At 50.9% G+C, this 8,336-nt stretch overlaps 1 pseudogene; it reads right to left on the bottom strand.

The window, feature by feature from the left end:
* Positions 1–4,971: 4,971 nt before the first annotated feature.
* Positions 4,972–7,975, bottom strand: LOC119850705 (annotated as a pseudogene).
* Positions 7,976–8,336: the final 361 nt, after the last annotated feature.

Raw genomic sequence — 8,336 nt, 5'->3', positions numbered from 1 at the left:
AGAGGGTCCGGGGCTCCCCACAGTGGCCCAGACTGACCTGCTCCAGCCCATGCTCCTGGGCCCTGCCCCCCTGCAGTCACTACTCCCTGTGCCTTAGAGCCAGATCCTCCCTGCCCAGGCAAAGCTTACGAACCGCAAGCGGTTGAAAGGTGGTGGAAGCTGAGGAGCAGCTGCAGCCCTGAGCAGCAGCAGTAGGAGGAGATGGGAGCACCACAGCTGCCTGCACCATAGAGTCATCATAGAATATCAAGGTTGGAAGGGGCCTCAGGAGGTCATCTAGTCCAACCCCTTGCTCAAAGCAGGACCAATCCCCAATTTTTGCCCTAGATCCCTAAATGGCCCCCTCAAGGACAGCCCTGGGTTTAGCAGGCCAATGTTCAAACCACTGAGCTATCCCTCCCGCTGCCCATAGAATCATAGGAGTGGAAGGGAACTCGAGAGGTCATCTACTCCAGTCCCTTGCACTCACAGCAGGACTAAGTATTATCTAGACCATCCCTGACACCCCAGGTGTTTGTCCAACCTGCTCTTAAAAATCCCCAATGACAGAGATTCCACAACCTCCCTTGGCAATTTATTCCAGTGATTAACCACCCTGACAGGAGGAAATTTTTCCTACTGTCCAACCTAAATCACCCTTGCTGCAATTTAAGCCCATTGCGTCTTGTCCTGTCCTCAAAGGTTAAGGAGAACAATTCTTCTCCCGCCTTCTTGTAACAACCTTTTACGTACTTGAAAACTGTTATCATGTCCCCCCTCAGTCGTCTCCTTTCCAGACTAAACACACCCACATTTTTCAATCTTCCCTCATAGGTCATGTTTTCTAGACCTTTAATCATTTTTGTTGCTCTTCTCTGGACTCTCTGCAATTTGTCCACATCCTTCCTGCAATGTGGTGCCTAGAACCGGACACATTACTCCAGTTGAGGCCTAATCAGCATGGAGCAGAGCAGAAGAATTACTTCTCGTGTCTTGCTTACAACACTCCTGCTAATACATCCCAGAACGATGTTTGCTTTTTTTGCAACAGTGTTACACTGTTGACTCATATTTAGCTTGTGATCCACTATGACTCCCAGATCCCTTTCTGCAGTACTCCTTCCTAGGCAGTCATTTCCCATTCTGTATGTGTGCAACTGATTGTTCCTCCCTACATGGAGTACTTTGCATTTGTCCTTATTGAATTTCATCCTATTTACTTCAGAGCATTTCTCCAGATCATTTTGAATTTTAATCCTGTCCTCCAAAGCACTCGCAACCCCTCCCAGCTTGGTATCATCCGCAAACTTTGTAAGTGTACTCTCTATGCCACGATCTAAATCACTGATGAAGATGTTGAACAGAACCAGACCCACAACTGATCTCTGCGGGATCCCACTCATTATGTCCTTTCAGCCTGACTGTGAACCACTGATAACTACTCTCTGGGAATGGTTTTCCAACCAGTCATGCACCCACTTTATTGTAGCTCCATCAAACTCCATTATCCTTATTGTGCTATTTCCCCTCCTACCATTCAAGCTGTTCTCTCCCTCTACGTGCCATAAGTCAGGGGAAGCCACCCTGTATTCTTCATACCACAGAAAAAGGTTGACTCCAACTGCGATGCTGGCAGCCCCGGTGCCAGCTCATGCCAAGGCCCCTAGGCCCCAGCTGAACACTGACTGTGCATAGCTGGAAACCAGGCTGGCTCCCCGGTGTGTTAGTGTTGTTCAAACAGATGTTAAGCTTCTAAGAACGTGTTTAGTGTTTAGACTTTATGAAACGCTTGTCGGATGCTGCAGATATTGATCTCACTGCACAGCAGCCCGTGTCCTACGGTGATCGTGTTTGCATTGTAAACCTCTGTCACGGTCAGTCACCACACAGGAAAGCAGCATTACCTGATGGCAACTGCAGGGTTCTACAGGTGATGCTTGGTCCTGCCCACCAAGGAGGCCCATTGAAACCAAATGAGTCATTGTGAAATGTGAACGCCGACTTTAATTGCTTTCCTCCCCCACCCCCTCACCATGAAGAGGAAACCTGCATGTGAATGATCCCATCAGCTTGGACTCTGGGGAGAAGGGGATAAAAAGCCCCATCAAGGAGAATTTGGGATCCCCCTGCTGCTTGAGATTGGGGAGGGCAAAAATTTCTAAGCATGTGTTGCTTGGGTTAGCCCTAAAAGATGTATAGCGCTGCCCCATTACAGCAGCGTTATCACCTCCTGAAACCTAGGACCGGAACTCATTTGTGTGTGTGTATGTTTACCTGCTTTAACCGTGTAAATAACGCTCATTTCTTTTCCTTACTTAATAAAGCTCTAGGTAGTTTACTCTGGGATTGGCTACAAGCCTTGTTTTTGGTGTGAGATCTAAAGTGCAGTTGACCTGGGGTAAGTGACTGGTCCTTTGGGACTAGGAATAACCTGAATATTGTTGTGATTTTTGGTGTAAGTGACCATCTTTTGCATAGGCAAGTTTGCTTGGGTAGCAAGACAGACCAGAGTACCCATGGGGACTCTCTGAAACTCCATGGTAAGATTGTTACAGTACGTGAGGAATTTATACTTGGTTGATGAAATCTAAATATAGAACTCACAGCCAATTTAGAGTTTGTGCCCTGGTTTTTAATGGTCTGCCCTGAGGTTGGTACTCACGCCCCTCCAGACAGCTTAACGTAGGGCAGATTCCCTGGTGTATGTTGAATACAGGGTAAGGTCAAAACCAACTTTCAGTGAAAAACTCAAAGTAAAACCAGTATCAGCAAGACCTACAGCAGACTGGTTACAAGCTGTCTTCAACCTAAACTTTGAGCTGCCCATTTACTCATTGACTTGAATGGGGATGGACGGTCAAAAGCAAAAAGCTTCAGAAATTCCCTTAGCTTATTCAGTGTCACATGATCTGTACCACCAATTTTGCAGATACAGCCACATGTTTGGTGCCTATCAGAGGGCTACTGGTACCAGAAGCCCGCTGTCCCCTCTCTTTAGTGATATGCCTCTGTGCAGGAGCCCTGGCACCACACTGCTGCCCAACCTACGGCACTGTGATCATGAGACTGGGGTCAGGAGCAGCTCAACATCCTTGTAGGTCGGAGGCGAATGGGAGGCAGCAGACACGGGCTGTTATTCTGCCGCTGGTAACTGATAACTCCCCCCAAAGGTTGGGAGACGTTGCTGTAAGTTCATTGTGGCCTGCGTGGTTGAGCATTTCCACCCATCCTGGTGCAAATGCTCTCTCATCACTAGCCCCAGTTTTCAGCCTTGCACAGCAGCACCTGCTGTGTATGATCAATCCACTGAAACTCAATTGGCAATGACGAGTCATGATACAAGTGTTGCCGAAGCACAAGAAGAAAAAAAAAAAAAAAAGGACAGGCCCCTCGCCTGTCTCTGGGGGAGGATACAATACACCCAGGATAGAGTAACTGTCCATGGCCATGTGATTCTCACGGGGCGCTGGATTACACAGGTATTCTACCACTATAGTTCTGCCTGTCAACTTTGCCATATAGACAAGTCCTTACTCTGCGCCCCTCATTGGAGCGATTCGCGATAAACCTGGGAAATCAGCGTCTCAGCTGTGCAAGGACAGAGAAGAGCCGAGTGGGGTGGAAAATGGAAACATTTATCAGGGAGCTGAAGATTTTGTTTTCAAAATACTCATGGAGCTGCCCAATCTCTTGGATGAAGCAGGAGTGTGAAAGACCACTGCCTGGGGGAAAGGGCTACTTGATGTTATTATTCATTGCCAAGTTCTAGCTCCAGTGTCTGGCTCTTTAGACAAAGTAGAAAATAAAACGTGCCCCAGTGCTTTCCCATTCCCAAGTGCTTTTTGTCCAAACATTTCAAAATGCTTCATTAATATTAAGTCTCACAATCCTGCTTTCAAGCAGCTGAGTCTTCCTCTGGCTGCAGCTGGGGAAAGTGGAGCACAAAGAGATTAAGCGGCTGGCCAGGGTCCCACACACAAATACCTGGGGTGTCCTGACCGCACTCCAAGTCCCTCTTTCCTTCCTTGTGGAAAAAATGGCAGTCCAAAATGTCCAGACTGGACTGACCCTCATAGTAAAGACTTGACAGCAAAACGGCGAGGGGCTCTGGCAGATATCCTGGGGAAGGAGTTCCCCGAGTGAGGTCCCTGGCCAGAAAAGACCCTACCCTCAGCCCCTTTCAGAGGGAAAGTCAGGCTTTAATGCCAAGCCTCCAGCAGAACAGACCCAAGAAGCTAGACCCCGCAAACCTGATTCAGAACCCCCCACCCGCCGCCACAGAAAGGTCACGTGGAGAGCAGTCAGCTGAGGGTTACTCTAGGATCCCCCCTTTCATTTCGGTTCGGTGTCAGCACATTTAAAGCGTCAAAGCCACCCCAGCTACACAGATTGCTCTTCCGGTCCACTGCCAACTTCCTTATGGCAGAACGAGCCGAGAATACCTAGCTCAAATGCACTTTGCACTCAAGTGCTAGATCACCCTCCAAACCCCCCTACCCCCCAGGAGGTGGGAACCTGCTATTAGCTCTGTGACTGACCGATCAGGAAATAGTAAGTGATCTCCCCAAAGCCCCCAAGGGAGTCAGCCTCAGAACTCAGCAGCTCAGGGCTCCTAGGCCTGCCTCTGTGGCTACAACATTTTGTGAGCTCTGTTCGCTGAGGCTATGTCTACTCTATGAGTGAGGGGCACGAGTCTCCTGCTTGTGCATGCACACTCGTGCTTGCTTGCACCAAGCTAGCACAAGTATCAATAGCAGTTTTGCAGTGGCAGCATGGGTAGCGGAGGCACGGTTGAGCCCTGCAGAACACAGACCCGCTGCTTTCAGGTGCATTTGTGATTGGCTCGGCTCAGTCGTGCCACCCGGGCTGCCGCAGCCACACAGCTAGTGATACTTGTGCTCGCTCACTGAGCGCTTGTGCACGCCAGGGCACCCCAGCCCTGGCTCCTAACGCAGGCAGAATTTCAGGGGGGGACTCACCTCTGCTCCCGCTGGCTGAAGTGGGATTTGAGTGGTGCATAGGCCATCTGCATGGGCTGAATTTCCCCTGCAATACTCTCACTTTTAGATGTGCTGGACAAAATTCAGGCCATAACTCCTGTTGAGGGCACTCTATTTATTGGCCCTCTCCCGCACATTCCAGGCTTGCGCTGCACCTGTGGAGGTCAGGGATCCTCCAATGCCTGCTTTCTCCTCTGCCCACCTCCCCTGCTGGTGGTCAGAGCTGACCTCTCACTTGCACCCGACTTGTGCATCTCCTGGAAAAGAAATCAAGGATGCTGGGCGCTGAGCCCCTCCCGGGTGGTCCTGCATGCTCTCCCTGGCACCGGCGGGCTGGCAGAATGCTCAGCGCCATGAGGAGCCCAGCCCCACATCTTTATATGGCACCTGTTCATGTGGTTTCTGCCCGCCTCCCAGCTTCATCCCATGAGCTCAGCATCGCAGGTGCTGCCTCTTGTAACAGGCCCTCAGGACCGAGAGATCCTGCTTCATGAGGCTCCCTCTGCACCTGTTGGGACAAGGAGCTTTCTTCAGCCTATCTGGGGTTACTGGGTGTGTTTCCACTTGACCCTTTAGGGTGCTTCATGATGGGCACTATGAAAGAAACAAAACCCGTCTGTACCCCCTGGTCGGGTCTTTTCTCCAGATCAATTAGAAACATACCAAAGTTTCATTGCCTTGAAACAAAGCACATGGGATGTCCTGCACCCAAGAATTTTGGCTGGATGACTGGTTGGCATGTCTGTGACATCCCAGCCAACTCGTTTCTTTAAGTAGCAAAATATACACAAACACTAGCAACTGTTCATCTCCTGTTTATAGTATGAGACTAAGGGCCAAACAAATCACTGGTGTATTGCCACTGAAGTCAGGAGATTTACATCAGGGATGCCTTTGGCCTATAGATTTGAGGAGGACTCAATCTCAGGAGCATTCCTGAAATTTGCAGGGCAATTAGTTGGAGCGTTGTCAAACGGCAAATCCACTCATGTCCTTCCTCTGGGCACCGCTTTGAAGGACAGCCTGATCCTCAGCTGGTGTAAACTCACATAGCTCCTTTGAGGTCACTGTTGCTCCACCAGTTCACACCAGCTGAGGATCTGGCCTTAACTGGGCATCCTCTCTAACAGGAGGTGGGTTGGGTTTGGTTTTCATTTCCAGCTGTTGAACTTGAGTCCTGGTTTCTCCCTTCACTGGTCTGCAGCAGATGGTAACTTGATTTTGCAGCTGAACACGAGACATATTAAGCCACCTCAACCACTCCTCCCCTTTTCCCTGGCAGCAAAGCTCCCCCAGGCTTTGCTCAATCTTCTTTCAAAAGGTCCCAGCTTTGGGGCTTCCACAGCTTCCTCTGGGAGACTGTGTCACAGACAAGTAGGTCTCCCTTTCGGAGACTGTTATTCAGCCTACATTTACCATTGCTCCATTTCAGCATGTTGTTTCTAGTGAGACACCCTTTACCACAGTAGACATTTTTTTCTCCCTCCTTTGGTTATTATTCTGCTCAGTGATTTCCAGTCATACACCTGATTGGTCCATTGATTTGGCCTCTCTCCTTTGTGGGCTCCCTTGTGCTGAACTGTTCATAGAGAGTGACTTTCAGAAACAAGCAGACAGCCTTCCCTGGCTGATCAGAAGTTCATACACATGAAAGAGTTCCTTCCACTCCCAAGTCCGGAAGGCGTCCCACTTTGCTGAAGAGTTCTCCCCCAGATATGTATTTGTGTATCTTCCCATATTTAAAAGGGGTAGATGGTTACCCTGGATTTCTTGTGGCTCGTTAGATGTTCACGAAAATTGGGAGCATCTCCAATAACTTTTGGGTGAGTGAATATCAACAAAAGATTTTCCTGGATTCAGTTCCCAATGCTTGAGATGTTCACCTGCCATCTCCTTCCGTATGGGCTATTACCACAGTGCCTCATTGCCAAGAAAAGGAAAGTCGTCGACAATGACCACCCGGAATGGGAGCTCCCCACTCAGCTCTTCCGTGTACAGGTGAGTTTCCAGGGAACATTGCAGATGCTCACCTGGGGGAAGACAGGTGCATATCCCTCACCCACATGTGCTCTGTCCCCGTGGTGGGTTCTCTGGTGCATGAGGAGATGATACTTCTGAATGAAGCCCTTTCTGCACTGGGTGCACCAGTAAGGTCTCTCTCCCGTGTGAGTCTTATAGTGACGTTTCAGGTTCTCACCCTTCTGGAAGCTCTTCCCACACTCGCTGCAGGTGTAGGGCCGGACTCCTGTGTGCTTGTGTAGATGCATCCTGAGGGTACTGATAGCATCTCCACAAAGGGTGCAGCCTTGGGCTTCTCGCCAGTGTGCGTCCTCTGGTGCGTCACCAGAGTTTGCTTGTGCCGAAAGCTCTTGCCGGAGTCACAGCAGATGAAGAGACTCTCCCCGGTGTGAGTTTGCTGGTGAACTTTCAGCACCCGGTGCATCCGGAAGCTCTTCCCGCACTCGCTACACAGGGAGGGCTGCTCGCCCATGTGGATTCTCCGGTGGATCTTCAGTTGCTCACCGGTGCTGAAGCCCTTCCCGCACTCGCTGCACATGTAGGGCCGCTCGCCCGTGTGGATTCTCTGGTGTGTCACCAGGTGCTGCTTCTAGATGAAGCTTTTCCCGCACTCGGCACAGAGGGTGCTTCCCCGTGTGCGTGTGAAAATGGCGCTTCAGGTTCTCGCTATTCCGGAAGCCCTTCCCATACTCGCTGCACGTGTGCTTGGAGGGCTTCTGCATAGCGTGAGTTTGCCGATGCCGTCGGAGCTACTTGTGCACTGTGAAGCCTTCTCCACAGTCGTTACACATGTAGGTGCTTGCCCCGGTGTGAGTTCTCGCATGCCTCACGAGCGATTGCCGGTGCCTGAAATTCTTCCCACAAGCCTCACACACGTGGAGCCTCTTTCCCGTGTGGGTTTGCTGGTGAATGCTGAGATCCCCGCGTAACCGGAAGCTCTTCCCGCACTCGCTGCATGCATAAGGTCGCTCCCCCATGTGCTTGCACAGGTGCGACCGCAGATGCTTGCGAGTTCGGAAGGCCTCTCCGCACAAGTCACATTTAAACGGCCTCTCCCCAGTGTGGGCCCTCTGGTGCGCCACCAGCGTCTACTTGCACCCGAAGCTGCTCCCACAGTCATGGCAGGAGTACAGCCGCTCCCTGGCATGCGTCTCCCGGTGGAACTTCAGATCCCAGCTCGTCCGGAAGCTCTTCCCGCAGTCACTGCATGGGTAGGGCCGCTCGCCCGTGTGGGTCCTCCGGTGCGTCACCAGGTGCTGCTTCTGGATGAAGCTTTTCTCGCACTCCGTGCATGCGAAGGGTCACTCCCCCCTGTGGATCCGATAGTGTCGCTTCTGC

Source organism: Dermochelys coriacea, chromosome 2 (genome assembly GCF_009764565.3).
Source record: "Dermochelys coriacea isolate rDerCor1 chromosome 2, rDerCor1.pri.v4, whole genome shotgun sequence".
NCBI lineage: Eukaryota > Metazoa > Chordata > Testudines > Dermochelyidae > Dermochelys > Dermochelys coriacea.
This window is presented reverse-complemented; position numbering and strand designations above follow the sequence as displayed.